A 20,027-nucleotide genomic window follows, 5' to 3' on the forward strand; every position below is an offset into this window, starting at 1 on the left:
CTTGAATTGACAAAAAGGAGGAACAGAGCTGATTTTTACCAAGCCTTCTCTCTGCCCACCATGAGATCAAGAGTTGGCCAGAAGCCAAATAATCACTCTGACAACACAACTGTGTCCTTTGTTGTTCTCGTTCCTTAGTTGTGTCCAACTCTTTGTGACCCCATGGACTGTAGCCCACCAGGCTCCTCTGTCCATGGGATTCTCCAGGCAAGAATACTGGAGTGGGTTGCCATTTCCTTCTCCAGGCGATCTTCCTGACCCAGGGATCAAACCCACGTCTCCTGCTTGGCAGGCAGTTTTTTTTTAAATACTGAGCCACCTGGGAAGCCCAGCAGTGTTCTTACCTGCATGTTTTTCTTTTCTTCCAAAGTGAAGGAAAAAAGCCCAAACCTATGGTCATGTGAAGTTTTCATGAGAGGAAAGAGCTTTTGACACCAAGCAGATGGGGCCTGGGTGGCACTGCCTCTGCCCTGGAGGTGGGGAGGGTTTTCAGGGAGCAGAGAGAACCAGAGTGACATACTTCAAGTGGCACACTTGTGATGATGTGCGTGTATCAGGAGCTTAATAAACGTAAAGTGGGCCTATGTGGGTTTTTAGTGCAAAAGTCAGGGAACACAGGCACTGCTCCGGCCACACAATAGCCTGCAAAAGGGCCTCTTTGGAGAGACATCTACTTACAAACTGAGGATCTCAACATTTTTGGAGAAATGTGTTTTGTTGGCTCTCTGCCACACCCACCTGCTGCACAGGGCAGGAGTTACAGACTCCTGCAGTTATTGGCTATTTTCCAGAGAGACTGGGCCTTGTCCAGTGGAGGTACTGAGAGGTGGTCCCTGAAACAGCCAAGAGTAGGAGGGCCAGAGGCAGTGTGTCCACCCTGCGGGGACCGTGCCAAGGGCCAGGCCTGGAGGAGCCCAAGTCTGGGTCCAGTGCACTTAACACGGCGCCTGGAAAGAGTGCAGGAAGACCGCCGGGTTGGCTGCCGAAATGGATGGAAGTGAAAGGAAGGGTAGGAGGTGATGCGGGAAGGCCCAGAAGATCTCCTGTGCCGCTTGCCCTGGGTCACCAGGTCGGCTTCCCTAAGCAGGTGTAATGCCCCAGCTTGTTTTCATTGCTCGCCTGGTTAGTGCATGGTGAACCTGCTTGGTTTACATTAAAGCACAGCACCCAGGCAAACAGCCACCTTAAAACAAAGTGATTTTGCTTTCTGGAGCTTCCATATCAGGATTAGCAGTTTCACCCATGCTCTGGGGTCAAAAGGATCTGCCTCTTGAATGTACAAATCAGAGCTACATTGTGTCAGATTATTTAAACCTATGACCTTTAACCACACTGTTGATTCATAATGTCAAAAAGCCTCAATCTTCTTCTGGACTGGAAAGTTTAAAGATACTTGGCACAAAGTTGAAGACTGAATCCACATTAAATCTTTCCATCTCAGCTGGAAGAGCTTCATTTTTAACAGTCAGATAAACTGCTTGATAGACTGCATAAAGTATGACCATAAAATAATGAACTTTCTTAACAAATGTATCAGAATGTGTAACCCAAATGTGGGGCTTCCCTGGTGGCTCGGTGGTAAAAGAATCTGCCTGCAATACAGGAGACTCATGTTTGATCCCTGGGTTGGGAAGATCCCCTGGAGGAGGAAGCGGCAACGCACTCCAGCATTCTTGCCTGAGAAATTCCAGGCACAAAGGAGCCTGGCTGGTTACAGTCCAGGGGGCCAGGAGAGAGTCAGTTACAACTTAGCAATTAAATAACAACTACGACCCAAATACATGTCTGTATATGCCAATAATGTTGCTCTTAAAAGTGACTTTTTAGTCAAATGATGCCAGTATGGCTCAAAACATTTTCAAATTTCTCTTTCAGAGTAGCCTACAAAACACGGGCACAAAAGCAGATGGATGTCACCTGACTTGATAGCCACAGGGATGCTCTTCTGATCCAACGCAATTCTCGGCCTTTCACCGCCTTTGCAATTTTCACCTTGCTCCTCTCCCCTCTTTCCCATCATGAATATCTAGGGGACTGCAGAAATGGTTGAAACGGTGCTGCCTGAGAATGGTAAAAAGTCCAGGAGCAAGACCGTGGGTCTAACAACCGCTTGGAATCTGCAAGACTGATGGAGCATGGCTACCGCCTCCGGTTCTTTGAGTATTGACAGGCTATAAGGAAGTGAAGTGGGTAACTGATCAAGGCGTCCTCAGTCCAACTCATTTCAAGTTAAGACCTCATCTCTTAACTCCCATTAAGTCAGGGGATATTCCTTGACTATAGCCAAGAGGTAGCACCATGCATCTAATACAGATCTGGATTTTGTCAAGGCTTTTTTTTTTTTTTGCAACAGGTCAGAACATCAACTGCCTGCTGGCTCACCCACACACTGGTGCTGGTTGCCACTGAATGGCAAGAAATTTGTGGCACAGAGGCAAGGTAGGAACGAACCCGTTGTTGTTTGGATTCCCTCAATGGCAGCAGCTGTAAGAGGGCCAATGTTTGGGTTTCCCCACATTGTTGGATTAATCTGAGCGAGTTCTCGCCATGAAGGAGGAGACAGCACCAAGCCAGAGCCAAGAGTAATAGAGCCCCTGGGGAGTGTACCGAGATTTGGAACCAACCAGAGGACTTGTTTGGTTTGTAGGGAGGATTAAATGAAATATTTTTACAAATATTTTGAAAGCATTAAGTGCTTTCATTGATATGTTATTCACCACCAGGGAAGCAAACAAACACCAACCTTTCTGCCCCTCCAGTTATCATTTATCTATACTCACCCCATCTCTTCTGCCCTTTGCCCTTCCCCTAGCTTAGACAGAGACTGTCCCTGTCGTTATCTAGGACTAATTATCCGTTCTCTTCTAGATCCCTCCCTCCCTGCTTCCTGAGTGCTGGTTTTATCAGTCATGACTCATTTCTTCACCTCTTCAACCTTTCCTTCCTATTTCCCCGTCATCATTCAAAGGGGCTCTCAGATTTCCCAAAGAGAAAACCCTCCTTCATGCCATTGCTGTCTTATGCGCACTTGTCTCTCACACCAGTGCCTTTTCTTCATAGGCAGCCTTCAGGAAAGGGCTTCCCCTTCCCTCTAGCTCCTTACATCTCCTTCAGACCTGAGCTCAGGGCCTTTGGGCTCCTGAATCCATCACTGGCCTAGATCAGGTTTTGTCTCAGTGGCCTACCACCCCACACCACCAAATCCAATGGGTATTTTCTACTCTTCTATCCATCAACTTTCTAAACTCTTTCCCTCAACTTCTATGGGAACACACCCTCCTGTTGCTTCATTCCCCACCCCATCAGGTCCCATTTTTCTTCCTCTGTTCATTCCTCAAAACACTGGGGATCCCTCTTGGGAGTTCTTTAACTCTTACGGGGAAACTGTTTGGCACATGGTTACATGACAGTCAAGACCCTTTCTTGAGCCCCACACTTTGGAGTTGGTGCCTTCTTTCTCTTGGACTCCCCTTAGGGTTATCTTTCTGAATATCTGGGTAATGCGTCAGCCAGGGGCCACCTGCTGCTGGGAAAACACATACCCTAAAGGCTCTGTTTCCATCGGCGATGCTCCAGGCACCAGAATAAACCTCTGTTTCCTTATCTTTTCTGCCGTGCCTTTTCTAGGGTTCACCTCGCCTCTCTCTGAAAGGGATAAGACAGAATGAAGACTTGCATCTGCTCAGTCTGTTGGATCTAAACCTTAAAACTGCCTACCATGGTCCAGAGAGTCTGTGTGGCTGTATTACTTAAGCCCAGGTCACTAGGGCTCGGAAAAGGCGATGGCACCCCACTCCAGTACTCTTGCCTGGAAAATCCCATGGACGGAGGAGCCTGGTAGGCTGCAGTCCAGGGGGTCGCAAAGAGTTGGACACGACTGAGCGACTTCACTTTCACTTTTCACTTTCATACATTGGAGAAGGAAATGGCAACCCACTCTAGTGTTCTTGCCTGGAGGATCCCAGGGACGGGGGAGCCTGGTGGGCTGCCGTCTACGGGGTCTCACAGCATCGGACACGACTGAAGTGGTTAGCAGCAGCAGCAGGTCACTAGGGCTAGGGCTCCTCTTTTTGAGGTCAAGGGCTAAAGCCCTCGAACATCATTCTGTGGGGGATTCACCTGTTCATCTACAGCCTTCAGGTCCCTACCTGCCCCAGAGTCCTAGAACAGGATTGAGGTGCTGAGGTTCTGGGGGCAGACATTCTCGCGTGCACCCCAATGTGACCAACTTGTATCCACAGCCTTTTCTTTCTTTTTTTTTAAATTTTATTTTATTTAACTTTACAATATTGTATTGGTTTTGCCATATATCAAAATGAATCTGCCACAGGTATACATGTGTTCCCCATCCTGAACCCTCCTCCCACCTCCCTCTTCCCTCCCTCCCTCCTCCTCCCTCCCCATACCATCCCTCTGGGTCGTCCCAGTGCACCAGCCCCAAGCATCCAGTATCGTGCATCAAACCTGGACTGGCGACTCGTTTCATACATGATATTATACATGCTTCAATGCCATTCTCCCAAATCTTCCCACCCTCTCCCTCCCCCCCAGAGTCCATAAGACTGTTCTATACATCAGTGTCTCTTTTGCTGTCTCGTACACAGGGTTATTGTTACCATCTTTCTAAATTCCATATATATGTGTTAGTATACTGTATTGGTGTTTTTCTTTCTGGCTTACTTCACTCTGTATAATAGGCTGCAGTTTCATCCACCTCATTAGAATCTAGAATCAAGGGCTTGTTCAGGGGCATGTGATCCACCCACAGGACTCCAAACTCTGCTTTCGGTTGATGTTGCCAAATCACCATCTGTAGTCCACAGGCAGGGCTCCATATTCACTCACATGGGTGAGAAATGTTGCCTGCTGTGTCAGTAAACAGATCAGTCACCCCCAGCTGTGCACCCTTGGGGGATTCACCATGGAGAAAAGCAGGATACTGGCCTAGATGGCTATGGTGCATACCAAAGGAATGATTTCAAAGAGCCCAGACTCCTGCATCTTCCTGTATACATACAGAAAAGTGCTAAATTCATTTCCTTCGGATATTCAGTTTTTCTTTCATTATCAGTAAGCATTTGATTCTTGTTTTTGGTGTGCTTGTTTGTAAAGTTCTCTATGTTTTGGCTGCTCCCTCATCTCTTTGGAGGAGTCCCTCGGAGCTCTCTGAGAGGCTGCCTCCCAGGTTAAAGTCTGCCTTATGTAATTCTCAATTTTTAGGTTGTGCGTTCTTTGTCTCAGTTGACACATGACCAACACGACTACAAGTCAACTCCTCAACACTTCCCCATCCCTGCCTATCTCTCTTCACGCCCCGGTCTCCTCCGCTTTTGCTGCTCAGCTCTTTCTTTTCTGTAAAGCCAGGATGTCACCTCATTAAAAACCTTGCCTAGCCCCAGGATCGGGTTAGCGGCCCTCCTCTGTGCTCACATAGTGCCCTGCACTTTCCCATAAGACATGTGTTGTAACCATTTGCTTTCTTTCCAGTTTTCCCGCCAGACAGTGTGTAGTTTCAAGGCAGGAGTGCTGTCTTGGGTATGAAATTCCAGGAATAAGTACATTTGTGAAATAGAAAAACTTCCCTGTTGCAAACTGGAATATTACTTTTCCTCAAACACATCATCAGTTTTTTGTGTGTTTTTTTTTCCTCCTTAAACGAGCTCTGTGTCTACTTCCTTGTTTTTTGGCGATTTCTCTAGGTGGATCTCAAAACTTCAGTCACTTTCAGATACCGTAACAGTTCCAATTTAGGATCTTAAAAGCACTGATAAATACTCAAACTTGAGTCTCACCTCCAACTTACCATTTCTTCCTTCCCTCTTTGGGCTTCCCTGATAGCTCAGTTGGTAAAGAAGCTGCCTGCAATGCAGGAGACCCTGGTTTGATTCCTGGGTCGGGAAGATCTGCTAGAGAAGGGATAGGCTACCCACTCCAGTATTCTTGGGCTTCCCTTGTGGTTCAGCTGGTAAAGAACCTGCCCGCAATGCAGGAGACCTGGGTTTGATCCCTGCATTGGGAAAAGAGGGAAAGTTTACCCACTCCGGTCTTCTGGCCTGGGGAATTCCATGGGGTTGCAAAGAAGGACTGAGCGACTTTCACTTTCCCTCCCTCTGGCTAGGGTCTGACATGGGGGTTAAGACACTGCAGTCAGGAACTTCCCTGGTGGTCCACTGGTTGGGAGTCTGCCTGTCAATGCAGGGGACAATGGTTCAATCTCTGGTCTGGGAAGATTCCACATGCCTCCAGGCAACTGAGCCCAAGTGCCTCAACAGGAGAAGCTACCACAATAAAAAGCCCTTGCACCTCAACGAGGGAGTAGTCCCCACTCACCACAGCTAGAGAAAGCCTGCATGCAACAGTGAAGACCTTATGCAGTCAAAAATAATCAATAAAAATTTTTAAAAAGACTCTAGTGGGGATGGGCGCATGGCTTGTTCCTTCATCCTTCTCTCTCCCCCTCCCTCCTGCTTTGGGATCCTCTAGCACTGAACAGATGAGGGAAGATGAGAGCAAAGAGACAGAGGTCATCATGTTTAACGTGTGCGCTGTGTGTGGCCTTTGTGTGAGGGTCTGGAGTCCCTTCATCCTCAGTCCAGCTCTTCCATAGGGCATATGAATGGGACTTCCGAGATACCTTCTCCCACTGCCCCTGTGGAGACATGCCACACTGCATTCTCCAGCTGATCTCTCAGTCTCTCTCTGCTCAATCCCCCACCCCCTTCCCTGGACGGTAGCCCTCTAATTACTAAAGCAAGCATGGGATTCCTCTACTTTTAGCCTTTCAAAGGGCAAAGACTCATCTTGCTATCCCTACAGCCGTGAAGGTGAGGGGATGACCCTGTCACCCAGCTCCAGCTAGCCTCCTGCTTTTCAGTCTTCATACCTCAAACACCAGGAGACACATGGCAAGCTCTCCCACCACCCTGAGCACCCTCCCCTCTGACAGCAGTATTAATACTCTGCAGGTTGATGTGTTTCACCACTCAGCAAGCTTCTCTGAAATGAAGAGGCAAGTTTGTCTCCCTTTCTTACAAAACACCCCTAAACCTGAGGTTCCCTTGACTCCCCACTTTGCTTGATTTGGGTGGCTGGATCCCCTTCCCCATGGGGAGGGAAGGGAAAAACATAGCTTGCTCCTCTGACAAAGAACTCCTTCTTAGGAACCTCTAGCCTTCTCTTCACAAGTCCTGCGGGATATCCTTAGCACCTTTTTTAGATGTGGGGATTCTTATCGCACATTGACTTCACCTTTGAAGCTCTAGCCAACACCTGAGACAACAGGAAAAGCTCAATTCCACATCCTGTTAGCTGTTGCCTCTGCTTAAAATATTCCTTTTTCTTCTTTTCTGCCTTCCTCCGCGTATCACTGCTCACACTGACCTTATCTAAAAGGTCACAGTAAATAGTAAAGGAGATGGGTTTGATTAGAACTTCATCGTTGAACAAAACCAAAAATTACAAAAACGTGATCTATTTCATAAAATATAGTTGTGTAGTTGTGCACTAATTCTTAGACTAACCAAAAGAGTGAGTTGTGTTTCTTGGGCATGAACTGTTTGATAAAATTATATAATGCAGTATGTCTTCCATTTTAAATTCAATGACAGGAAGATAAAGAGGAATATTTTTGCAAAAACATTTCAGAGTTTCATCAGTTTCCTAGGGCCTTTCTCCCATCTTTGATATTCAAATCATCTTCTTTTGAAGAGTCTATGTCAGTATCCGCTGTTAATGGGCTCCAGTTCTGCCAGCTCCTTTGTTAGTGGGTTTACCCTCCAACTTCATGAAAGTGAATTTGATCTGCATCTTATTTGGCATTTTTAGCACACTGGAAATCAGCTGGAGGATTACTAAGAGGAGGAGGCGGCTGCATAGTAAGCAGGCTGGTTTAATTAGGGTTGAGGTATTTGCATGACACCTTTTAAGAGTGGTGGGTAAGTTCATTAGTCACAATTGTGTTATAACAACTGTTGTTCCCTATGGCACCTTATAACTATGGAGCTTAAAGACCAAACCCTGGGCTAAGCAAGCGCCTCTGCCTGCCCCCACGAATTAGTTGTAACTTAAGTGCTTCTCAGCCAAGATGGTGACAAGGATGGATTGGAGCTGGTAGAGAACTCATAGGAGACAAGGATGACTGGGTACTAGAGTGACTATGCCGAGTTACAGAGCCAGGAAGGGCTTGCAAGGTCTGAAAGGGAAGGTGGGAAAGGTACCAAGGCCAGTCTGGCCTCTGTGACCACATGGGAAAGGCTTAGTCCTGAGATGGCACAAGAAACCGAACCCTTCTGCAAGTCAGCTCTTCAGTCCTGTGCCTTCAAGGCAACTGCAAGCATCTTTATAAGATGGTAGATGACTTAGCCGCATCAAGGGACAGATCGGGGTGTTAAGTCATAATTTGAAAAATGGCTGTCCTCTAGCCAAATGTATTCAGAAACAACCTCTTCCTAAACTTACCACCTCCCACTCAGTAGTTGGCCTCTTGTGAGGGAGGCTTTGCCAGTCCCACCAAGGCTTCTGGGTCCCCCATCTGTACAAGCAGAACATCCAGCCTGACACGCTGACATGATGCAAGGCCATTCCCCACTCTTGGCGACACAGAGAAAAGAGGGACGCACTCACCAGTCCTTTTTATAAGCACACCACAACCTGAAGTGGCAATGAGAAAGGGAGAACAGGGCTGGAGAGGGCACAGTGGGCAGCCTCGAAGGCAGCCCCCAGGGGTCCCTGCCCCTGGCACCACACCCTTTGAGAATGGACCGAATTTAGTGACTCACTTCTAACACACAGAACGTGGCGGAAGTAATGGATGTCACTTCAGATAAAGTAGGTGATAAAAGATTATGGCTTCTATAATGGGTCCTCAGCTCTCCCTTGAATCCTGCCACTCTCCTTCCCCAACTCAATCACTTCTTCATTAAGATGGGCACCCCATGAGAAACCTTGGCCAGGGACACCCAGGCAAGATGCACCCAGATTCCTGACCCTCAGAAATGGGAGGGGATTGTTGACTATGGAAAGAAGCGATGTAAGAGCTGTGATATGGATGCCAAGGAGCGGGATGGTTGGGATGGGCTAGGAGGTTAGGATTGGCATATATATACTGTACTGGGCTTCCCAGGGAGTGCTAGTGGTAAAGACCCTGCCAGCCAATGCAGGCGACACAAGAGACGTGGGTTCGATCCCTGGGTCAAGAAGATCCCCTGGAGGAGGGCATGGCAACCCACTCAGGTATCCTTGCCTGGAAAATCCCCACGGACAGAGGAGCCTGGCGGGCTACAGTCCATAGGGTTGCAAAGAGCTGACATGACTGAAGCGACTTAGTGTGCACGCATATACTATGTGTAAAATAGGCAACTGCACAACACAGGGAACTCTACTCAAAGCTCGGTGGTGACCTAAACGGGAAAGAAATCCAAGGACGAGGGGATACATGTATACACGGGGCTGATTAACTTTGTTGTACAGCAGCAACTAACGCAACCTTGGAAAGCAACCATACTCCACTTTAAAAACGTGTCAGAGCTGTGAATTGAGTCTTTCTGAGGATGAGAGCCTGGGAGATGGCCTCTGCAATAGCTCTGAGGAGCTGCTCTGAAGCGGGGGAAGGTCAGTCTATCTGTGATTTTGGCTGAGGGGCACATGCAATCAAGAAGACATCTCAGCAGATGCTACTAATGAGGAATTATGTCAGTTAATGATTTCAATGCTTTTCTAAGTATGGGAAGATGCAAGAATCCAGGTTCACAAAACAAGTTTTCCTGAGACATATCTAGCTTTCTCAGGGGCCTTTTCCCCCAAAGCACAAAGTGCCTCATCCTGCATTTCTTTCATGGTATACACTGTCAATCAGCAATTGTAGTGGCTAATGACTTGATCTTTATAAAAGTGGATGACAGGCAACATTCTTTGTATTAACATAGTATTTTTTTCTCTATATGTAATTTTGTGGTAATTTCTTACACAGCAATAGGTAATCAATATGTGAGGCAGGGGTATTGTGTGGGGCTGGTTTTCTGACTCTTGGTTTGAGTCCAGCTGGGAGAAAAATATGAGACTATCCAATCAATCTCAATGACCAGGAAGACACCTGTGACCTTGGGCCCCAGGGATTTGAGGCTTTTTAAAACTGGCTTTCTAGGTCCCATTGCCACATGTCAGGGGACATGCATGCAACCCAAATGGTTCTACTCTCCCTGTCTTTGACTCCTCCCCCCCACCTTTACCCGGCACTCACCATTCTCCACTGTCATTGTCTTAACAGACTGTAGGCTTCTTGAGGGTGAAGACCATGGCTTATGTATCTTCATTACCAGCCATGCTAGACACAGTAGGTGCCCATCAAATGTACGTGTGTATTTTAAATACATGTGTGTGTATGTGGTTTTCCAGTAGCATGCAAAATCTTAGTTACCTGACCAGGGATTGAACCTGTGTCCTTCTGAAGCACAGGGTCTTAACCACTAGACCTCCAGGGAAGTCTCCTAAGTATATGTGTGTCAACACTTTTCCCTGAGGTTCAGGATATCCTAGTCTGCACTTGGTGACTGAACTTGGATCTCTGTTAACCGCAACCCCCACCTTAAAAATAAATTTCCCACTCCACTTTCCTTCAGGAAACCATTAGTTTACCTCCACTATGTCTGCACCAAAAAACCCACCAACTTCCACACTGTGAAAGGGGAAAAGATGGATGGATAACTAGGGAGCATCAGAAAACATGCCACCTGCCCTTTGCAGCTAGTCCCTGCCATAGCAGGACTTCTCAGCACTAGGTGGAAGCTACGTAGCCAGCGGTCTGCAGGGAAAGTCATGTGGGGAAAAGCATTTACAAAAACGCTTGAACAAACGAAGGGAGAAAATCTTAGGGAAGCTTTGGAAGATGAAGGAGGAAAATCTGAGTCTGTCCAAATGTGAGACCATAAAAAGAATTGGAAGCCATCAGCTGATATCTTGGAGGCAATCCCAGGGTAAACAAAACCTGCCTGAGGAGTCTGGACAATGTAATGTTCACCCGGATTTGATGAAGGTGCTGAAGTCCTTCCAGCTGATCCAAACAAAACCCTTTGAAGATAGCCAAGGCTGCAGACACATGCTTCCCCGGAGCAGGCAATGGGGCGAGGCTGCCATCGGGCTGAGTAAACATGGTCTGCAGGTTGGTGGGAGGGGTGGGGACGGGGGCCATGCTTTGAAGTCAGGGACTGCAGGGTCATCCTGAAATCAGAAGGTATGTCCTTTGAATTCAACAAACGGAACATTCATTCAATGAGTCCTGTCTAAATGCCAAGCATGCTAGATAACACAAAGATGTTCCGTGAAACAAACCAGACAGGAGACTTCCGTCTGGTGGGGAAGACAGACATTTATACACGAATAGCAGTAAGTGTGACATTCTCTTTTACAGGAGAGGGGCATGTCCGGAACAGAGTTCCAGTGCAGCAGGGCTAGAGGGACACCTTCCCAGGGAAAGAAACCTTTAAGTTTACACCTGAAAGATGAGCTAGTCCAGCAAAGAGCAGAGAGAGGAGGGAGGGAACTATGCCAGGAGGCCAGCCCAGGTCAAGCCTGGAATCATGGGCGTGCCGGCAGGTTGGAAGAGCTGACTGAAGTGCAGAGTCAGATGAAAGGCACTGGGGTTATTCATACTGGAAAGGGAGAGGCTAAAAGTGGAATGAGAGTTTTCAGTTATAATAAGTTGTTTATCCAGAGAGCAATGGCCTCCTCCACTGAGGCTGGCTTGGAGCAAAGGGGCTTCGGGGCTCCCGTGCAGAGTAACTCCAGACTCAGGGATGGACCAGCCCCTGGGTGAGGGTCCAAAGGTATGAAAGCATGGTCGCCAGGGAGACAGGTGTGGTCGCCAGAATCTGCTTCTGTGTGGGGTTGGGTGGGCTATGGCCCTCGGGGGGTGAGATCACCCCAAGCGATATGCTTTATAAAAAGCCAAGGGTTGCTAAACTGCCTCTGAGAAGGGCGAGCCAGTCACCTGTAGGGCTTTGCTTTTGCCAAGAGGGGTATGCCACTGGGGCTGGACTTGCTGAGTTTGGGGTCACAGGGGACATGACTGAGCAGCTGCCAGTGACCCTGCCTCTCCAGCTCCCCCCTGCCCCTTCCCCCAGTGCTCCGATCCCAATATTAATATTCCAATATTGAAAGAACATCACTTTAAAGAGCGCCAAATTATTAGCCTTCCCAGGGGGCTCAGAAGTCTCAGTTTGGCTCTGTCCATGAGAAAGGAAAAGGCTCTTGCCCGCCCCTCTCCTCCTCTTTTACCTGCCTCCTGACATGGTTCCAAAGACAGAGGATAAAGCAAGGACCACTTGAAATGCACCACCTAGAAACGGGAGGACTGGCAGCTTCAGCTGAGATGATGGTTCAGGTCCAAAGGCTGCCTTTGCCTTGCACGAACCTCAGCTAGAGCTACTGTTCACCCCAGTCCCCCCTCTCTGTCCCCATGACAGGGCCAGGGAAATTGGAGCGGGCAGAGGGGGGGACCAGATCAGGCCACTCAAAAAAGAGCCCTAGGAACCAATAAATATATGAGAAAGTTCATTCTTCTGGTACTGAAAGAAAGACAAAACAATGAACCACTCTAAAGCCTGTCAAAGCAGCGAGAATTCTGAAATCATTCGGTAGTAAGTACTAGGAAAAGGTCAAGCTCTAGTCACTACTGGTGTTCTGTGTAAAACATCAGTGACAAAGGAAGACAGGGTGCTGGCACCTCTGTTCACTGCACCCTGCCATCCGGTCTCAAGAGCGCCCTCCCCCTCGTCCGGCGCTCTAAGTACACCCTGACTCGGCTCTGCGCGGTGACGGGGTGGCTGTGCACAGGGGTGGTCAGTGCGATGACTTGACCTGAAAGCCCGCAGCAGCCCCGCAGCAGTCCAGCCCTCCTTCAGCATCAGACCAGACCCTGCCTTCAGGGGAGACACCCACCACCGCTGTGTAAGAAGCAGGGAATGACCTCTCACGAATGTCTGTCCGTCCCAGCCGATAAGAGGAGTTGGGAACATAATTTACTACAGCTCAGCCACTTAACTTTTGACTTAAGGCAACAATGTTTAATTAACTACAGAAATCAAAGCATTTCTCTAACCAGGTCCTGCTGACCAACACAGAGCTCTCTATGTAACAATTTAAACCAAAATATACCATCTGAACCGTAGTCATTATTTGCATTCCTCTTTTTAAGGCGAGATCCTCATAAAGCAATATTCCTCATAAGAAAGTCCACACACACAGGCTAACCTCTGCATCAGCTTCTTGCATCCCAAACCCCAAAGAGAAATCATTACAAACAGAACTTTACAGAATATCTGTATCCCAAGTGTTTGTTATGCTTCATCTCAGAGCCCTAAACACAGAGGGGGAATGGGGTCCTACTGACATTATTTAAAAGGCAGTATTCAGGGTGGCTAGTGAGAACCACATCCCTTTCCAGCATTCAGCAAGATGGTACCTGATTGTAACTAGAGACCAGTTGACCAGAAACAAGTCCTGGTCACAGAACAAGACAAGATGTTCAATTCCACGTTCCAGCCAGCACCCTCAAGAGAAGCTTCAGTGTGTTTTGAGAACCCACCTGTCGGTCTCCTCTCCTCCCCTGGGCACTGTGCTGTGGGTTCTGTCTGTGCGTTCACTGGGAAGATGGTCACCAGCCACAGAGACCTGCATGGGGGAAGGCGATTTTCCTACGAAATATATGAAAAAACATGAATAAACTTCCTCTCCAGGCTGAGGAATTCCAACTCCTTTCAAATGTGTTTTATATTCTAAGCTTCCCGTTAGCTTCTTACCCTCTGACTCTCATAGCTCTTGCTGAACTGCCATATCTGTCTCTTCACAGGCTTCTCTGACCTCCACACATCCCAGCGCTGTGCCGAGCCGACCTTCTGACTCTAGTTTTGAGTGTCACTCACCTGAGGCTCCTCAGCCCTAAATAGTCAGAACAGGACTCCCTGCAAATGATCCTTAAAGGCACAGGACACAGGGAAGGGAAGGAATCTGGGGACTAGAGGTTACAGAGAGACAGAGTAGAGGGGTAGGGGCTTTTTAAGAGCAAACTCGATTTCACTTCCAACTCTACTGGCTGTGGGACTTTATGCAAAATTCTTTCTAAAATGGTAAGACCATTTATCTCATGATGAGATATTACTGAGAGCAATTTGGTAGCCATTGTAAAAAGTCAAACCGTGTCTGGCATATAGCGTGTCCTCAAGGAAGGTTGATTCCTTGCCTTGCCTCAATAATTAGCAAAACATGGCATCCCTGAAAATTACACGACCCAGAACAAGGCCCATGTGGGCACCGAGTGGATGAGAAAGGGCTGTGAGGCAGAGAGGAGAAATTTCGAGGCATTCGTGACACAGAGTCTCCTGGGAGGGTGACTTTCTGATCCCTGGGACCTCAGATACAATCCTGGAGATAGAGGCTCAGGGAACTTTTTAACTCAAGACCTTCCATGTTGCCTCTTTTTTCCTCCTCTCAGTGTTTATTTCTTCTAAACATTTCATCTCTGTACGTTGCATCTCCTCCAACTTGTTTATTGACTTTCCTGGCTTCTTCCTTTGGTTGGATCCTGTGTGATTTCCCAACTGTCCTGCAGAGGATGTGTATGTTGGTTTCTTCTTGTGTTTATACATTTATCTCGTTGTGAATGCTTCCCTTGCTTTGGGGTCTCCAGGCACACGAGCAAAACAAACTGTGAGAAGAAGAGTGCAGCTGTGATTCTTCTTGGAGGAAATGGCAGGCGGAGAGGACCAGTAGTTACCAGTCAGGTGGAGCGTCACCCAGCACCCCTGTGGGGCCTGGGCACACAGGGAACCAGCAGGCCTGCCCTCGGGGAGTTTCCTTGTCTCCAGGCCAGGGTTGCCAAAGTCACAGCCCTGGCACTGGTGACATTAAAGCATTTACTACAAAAGTTATTAACTCTTCAGTACTCTTTCTTTCCAGTCCAGGAGCAGTTCTGAGAGCTAATTTAAGAGCAATTTATTTATTTACTGAGTACTTACTGTGTTTATTTATTAAGAGCATTATTGTATTTTTATGACAACCCATTGCATTAGTTTCCCCCTTACCCCAGTGGTTAAAAAAAAAATCCCTTTAAATTATTTATTCTAATAAAGATCTGTGAATTTAAGGAAAATCACCATGTTAAGACATGTATTTCCAGGTGGCTCAGTGGTAAAGAATCTGCTTGCCAAGCAGGAGATGCAGGTTCGATCCCTGTGTTGGGAAGACCCCTGGAGAAGGGAATGGCAACCCACTCCAGTATTATTGCCTGGGAAATCCCATGTACAGAGGAGCCTGGCAGGCCACAGTCCATGGGGCCACAAAGATTTGGACATGACCAAGTGACGAAACAGCGGCAGCAGCAGCAGCATGCTAAGACATTCAGCAGTGAAAGGGCCTATGGGGGCCACAGAGATCTGGTGGGGACGTTAAGGCACTGTGTGTGTCCTCCTGGCTCTGGCTGCCCGGGGAGCCATGTCTTTGCAGGGAAGGAGTACCTTTGGGCCTCGGTGATAGAACACAGGCAGGTCCCACCACGAAGGACCCGTCTCCTCCTGGATGTGGAGGCTGCATATGTCCATCACTTGCATGCATTTAAGTCCAAAGCTTTTCACTCAAGCTCTGGCTTAAGAACCAGGAAAAACCAGATGCCCTCTTGTGTAGCCCCCAAAATGATGTTTTCATACAAAACCAGCGCTTTCCCTAACAGATCAGGGGCTCCTCTAATCAAATGTAAAAATAGTTTATATAGAGCAAACTCACTGTTCTCATTAGTGGAACAAAAACGAGCAGCTCAAATTTAAAGTTAAATGAATTCCCTTGCCGGGCGCGGAGGAGCACTGCCTCTGACTCTGAGCCCCTCCAGTTCCCTTCTGCCTGCCCAGGACCCCGTCCTCCTCCTGTCTGCTGGGCTCCCACCTGTGCTCCCCAGTGGGTGAGCTTCCTGGGGGTGGGGTCTGATTCAGAGCCCCTGCTCCACCCTGCTACCATCAGCTGCCCTGTTCCCAGCCTCCAGTACATATCACGGTGCGGACGTGAATGAGCCCAACAAAAACTACAACATCCTGGCACAGGGGCAACTAAGCTTTGACTTGATTCATTTAATGTAAATAAAAACACAATCCGTCCTGTTCACCCCGCAGGGGTGGCACATGTGTGTTTATTCCCTCTCCTCTGCTCTGCTCTGCAAGACCCTGGTGTGAATAAGAGGCTGGTGCCTGCCTCGTGATGTGATTGACGGCACACTAGCCCCTCTGTTGAGACCTGGAGTTGGGGCGGGGGAGTTATGCTCCTTTAGGATAACACTTCTGAGATCATCTATACTTCACTAAAGGGATTAAAATGATTATCAGAAAAATAATAAAGGATATTACATGAAATATCTTAAGCTCATCTATTGGTATCCTGAGTGAATTAGTTTGGGAATGAAACTCTCTTCAGGTTCCTGGTGGTCACAGGGCCCTGACAGGCCCAGGGCAGCGTGAGCCCTGCTCTCTTCCCTGCTTTGTGTCATCTGGTGGGTGGCACCCACGGAAACAGGGCAAAGGTGAAAGGCGTGTGGCAGGTACGTCTGTGTCAGTCAAACCCACGTGCTCCCCTGATCAGTAAGGGGTGAAGACAGAGTGAGCAGACTGGTCTCTCAGCGGCTTGAAAATGAACCAATCTACCAAAGTGAAAACTCCTCTGCGTGATGAGGAGTTTGGACAAAAAATAGATTTTAAAGCTTAAGTGGTGATTGGGAAGGATAATTAGTACTTGAACACACTTAGTATTGGCTGGAATTTTCTTAAGAATTGTTGAGCTGGAAATAACCTGGTACTACAGAATACAATGATGAGCCCCAAGCCACACCCTCAGTGTGTGCCGTTTCCTGGTCTCTACCTGCCTCCCCCAGCACTGGTCCCGGGGTGTCATGACTTCAGGAAAACCTGGGTAGCAAATGTCAGTTTAGGAAACCTAAATGGATGTATTCAGGTTTTGTAAATAAAAAATCCTAAATTTGTATTTTCAAAAGGATTCACAAAAGTCTTCTTCAAATACTAGATTTCCTCAAAGCATTTAGAATGTTGGTTTTTTGTTTTTTGTTTTTTTACAAATGTTTGTATGTTCCAGGTACATTCTCACTACATAGGTAGTGAGCTTTGTGCTCTAAGGGCAGGTATTTTTGTTATCAAGTGCTTTTAAATTACGTGTAACATATAAACCATAAAGTGCATCAAGTGTACAAGACCTCAGTGAATTTTTACGTATGGATACACCATGGATCGGAGAAGGCAATGGCACCCCACTCCAGTACTTTTGCCTAGAAAATCCCATGGACGGAGGAGCCTGGTAGGCTGCAGTCCATGGGGTCGCTAGAGTCCGACACGACTGAGTGACTTCACTTTCACTTTTCACTTTCATGCATTGGAGAAGGAAATGGCAGCCCACTCCAGTGTTCTTGCCTGGAAAATCCCAGGGATGGGAAGCCTGGTGGGCTGCCGTCTATGGATCGCATAGAGTCGGACACGACTGAAGTGACTTAGCAGCAGCAGCAGCACACCATGGATACACCATACCCATGGAAAGACCACTAGATCAAGATACAGAGAATTTTTTGATTCCTAAAAAGTTTCAGGGTTTGCCTACCTAGTCAGTGTCCTTCCCCCACAAGGAAAGCACTGAGCTGCCTTCCATCACCAGATTAGTTCTTTTCTCAAAGACTGAGCACAGGCTCAGGCAATTTTTATCACTACTATTTCTCACCTTTGCATTAGAATTCAGTCAGTTGAGAGTCAATCAACCGACATATATAGAACATCTCCTCTGTGCCAGGCATTGTCCTGGACGCTAGGGGTGTAAGAGAAGCTAGGGATTATCTACTCCAACCCATCATTTCACCAGGGGAAAACTGAGGCACAGAAAAGTTTCGATGAGTTGTCCATGGTCATTCTGCCACAAAACAGCAAAGCTGGATGATTTTTCTACTCTTTCTCTTCAAACAGCAGCATTTGATAAATGCATGTGGGCTTGATTAGACAGTTTATTCCCCAGGAAGCTACCTGTGCCCATTATCCTCTGTTGTCTGTAATGGTGTCAAATGTATCCATAAATCTAACACTTGTTTTAAGAGGCAGAGCCTAATTCTCCTCCTCTGTATATGGGTTGCACTTTGTGACTCGTTTTTAAGGAAGTGAAAAAAGGTGGAGGAGACGGTGCATGCTTTTGGAGACCAGGTTATAAAAGGTACTGCAGCTCCCTCTTTCTCTCTTTGGATTTCTGGCTCTGCTGGAAGCTTGCTACCACGTGTGAAGATATAACTCAGCCCATGGAGAGGCCCACAGAGCAGGGAACTGAGGCCTCCAGCCAAGAGCCTTGTGAGTGAGTCATCTTGGAAGTGGGTTCTCCAACTCCAGCAAGCCTTCGGAGGTCTGTTGTTTAGTTGCTCAGTCATGTCCAACTCTTTGCAACCCCATGGACTGCAGCACACCAGACTTCCCTGTCCTGCACCATCTCCTGGAGCTTGCTCAGATTCCTGTCCATTGAGTCAGTGATACCATCCAACCATCTCATCCTTTGTCATCCCCTTCTCCTCCTGTCTTCAATCTTTTCCAGCATCAGAGTAGCTTTTTGCATCAGGTGGCCAAAGTATTGGAGCTTCAGCATCATTCCTTCAAATGAATATCCTAAAGGGTTGATCTCCTTTAGGATTGATTGGTTTGATCTCCTTGCTGTCCAAGGGACTCTCAAGAGTCTTCTCCAGCACCGCAGTTCGAAAGCATCAATTTTTCAGCGCTCAGCCTTCTATATGATCCAACTCTCACATCCATACATGACTACTGGAAGAAACATAGCTCTGACTATATGGACCTTTGTCAGCAAAGTGATATCTATGCTTTTTAATATGCTGTCTATGTTGGTCATATGGAGAAGGCAATGGCACCCCACTCCAGTACTCTCACCTGGAAAATCCCATGGATGGAGGAGCCTGGTGGGCCATAGTCCATGGGGTCGCTAAGAGTCAGACACGACTGAGCGACTTCCCTTTCACTTTTCACTTTCATGCATTGGAGAAGGAAATGGCAACCCACTTTAGTATTCTTGCCTGGAGAATCCCAGGGACGGGGGAGCCTGGTGGGCTGCCATTTATGGGGTCGCACAGAGTCAGACATGACTGAAGCGACTTAGCAGCAGCAGCAGCAGCATGTTGGTCATAGCTTTTCTTCCAAGGAGCAAGCATCTTTGAATTTCATGGCTACCATCTGCAGTAATTTTGGAGCCCAAGAGAATAAAGTCTGTCATTTTTTTCACTTTTCCCCCATCTATTTGCCATGAAGTGATGGGATTGGATGCTATGATCTTGGTTTTCTGAATGCTGAGTTTTAAGCCAGCTTTTTCACTCTCCTCTTTCACCCTTATCAAGAGGCTCTTTAGTTCCTCTTTGCTTTCTGCCATTAGGGTGGTGTCATCTGCATATCTGAGGTTGTTGATATTCCTCCTAGAAATCTTGATTCCAGCTTGTGATTCATCCAGCCTGGCATTTTGCATGATGTACTCTGAATAGAAGTTAAATAAGCAGGGGGACAATATAGTCTTGACGGACTCCTTTCCCAATTTTGAACTAGTCTGTTGTTCTATATCTGGTTCTAGCTGTTGCTTCTTGACCTGCATACAGGTTTTTCAGGCGGAGGTAAGGTGGTCTGTTATTCCCCTCTTCAAGAATTTTCCACAGATTGTTGTGATCCCCTCAGAGGAATGTTGCCCTGGACAACTGCTTGAATACGATTCCATGAGAGACCCTGAGCCAGAACCACCTAGGTAAACCACTCCTAAACTTCTGACTCTCATATAATGTTTAACATAACAAATCTTCATTGTTTTAAGCTGTTAAATTTGGGGGTAATTTATTATACAGCAATAGAAAACTAATACTTTCCCTTATTATCACTTTATATTTACTCCTACCCTCTCTTGACCTTCCTCCAATTTTGTAGGATAAAATAGGATATTGTGTGTCTTTGGAGGCAATGATGGACACA

General features: G+C 47.3%; 1 protein-coding gene across 48 annotated transcripts in view; it reads right to left on the minus strand.

Moving 5' to 3' along the window:
- The window catches only part of LHFPL2 (LHFPL tetraspan subfamily member 2), a 285,866-nt gene extending 270,771 nt beyond the window's left edge, over positions 1–15,095 (minus strand). For 5 of the 48 annotated variants that reach the window (XR_008698802.1, XR_008698796.1, XR_008698795.1 and 2 more), the window contains exons 1-3: positions 13,794–13,986; positions 13,580–13,688; positions 3,543–3,645 (exon numbers count right to left, since the gene is read on the minus strand). The gene's annotated coding sequence lies outside the window, so the exon portion shown is untranslated. Of the gene's footprint in view, positions 1–7; positions 2,172–3,542; positions 3,646–9,905; positions 11,215–13,579; positions 13,689–13,793 lie in introns of those variants that run through there. The other 43 variants (XR_008698773.1, XR_008698772.1, XR_008698777.1 and 40 more) reach the window with 30 other exon arrangements.
- Positions 15,096–20,027: the final 4,932 nt, after the last annotated feature.

Source organism: Bubalus kerabau, chromosome 10 (genome assembly GCF_029407905.1).
Source record: "Bubalus kerabau isolate K-KA32 ecotype Philippines breed swamp buffalo chromosome 10, PCC_UOA_SB_1v2, whole genome shotgun sequence".
Taxonomy (NCBI): Eukaryota; Metazoa; Chordata; class Mammalia; order Artiodactyla; family Bovidae; genus Bubalus; species Bubalus kerabau.